This window comes from Microtus ochrogaster, chromosome 1 (genome assembly GCF_000317375.1).
Source record: "Microtus ochrogaster isolate Prairie Vole_2 chromosome 1, MicOch1.0, whole genome shotgun sequence".
NCBI lineage: Eukaryota > Metazoa > Chordata > Mammalia > Rodentia > Cricetidae > Microtus > Microtus ochrogaster.
The window spans coordinates 63,898,041-63,898,743 of NC_022009.1; positions in this window are offsets into that span (position 1 = coordinate 63,898,041).

Consider the following 703-nt stretch of genomic DNA (forward strand, 5'->3'; position numbering starts at 1 on the left):
CACGTTACGCAGTACGAAATCACCATCTTGAATCTAACTTGAAGCCAGCATAACTTTTTTGAAGCCTCAAAATGAAAAAAAAAACCACATCTTCTATAGCTAGAATACAAGAAATAGGGATGGGACACAGTCAAAGGTCTCTGGGAGCTGAGTCAAAAGACTGCAGAGGGCTGTCCGTACGGGTTACAATTTAAACCAGTGATCGTAAAGGACTTCTAAAATCACCATCCGATCTGGCATTAGTAACCATGCCCTCATTTCGTTTTCTCTTTAGGGTCCCTCGCTCCCAACTTCTCTGTCAGCTTCTCCCAAGACAGAACGTCGCTGGAAGAAACTAACAGGCGTGACACGTCCGCTGTCCCAGGATGACACCACAGCCCAGCTACCGCAGCGCTGAGTCGCACTGCCACTCGGGGCGGAAGAGCAGAGCGCAGGCGCAGTGAGTCACTGTTTCCGAACTTGCCCATCGCCCGGCCTCTTCTTTTCCCCCACTTCCGGTCTCTGGTAGATCTATTTCCGGGGCGTTGCAAGTTCGGCCCCTCCTCAGCTCTCAGCCTCCTCTGCCCCAGGAGGGGGGAGCGAGGGGGTGGGGAAGAGTTCGTTGTTTGTTTACACGATGTGAGCGGAAAGAGAGACCAATAAAGTTTATTCTGGAAACAAAAGGAAAAAGAGCCCGGGCGCCGGCGAGCGGAGCCGGGGGTGG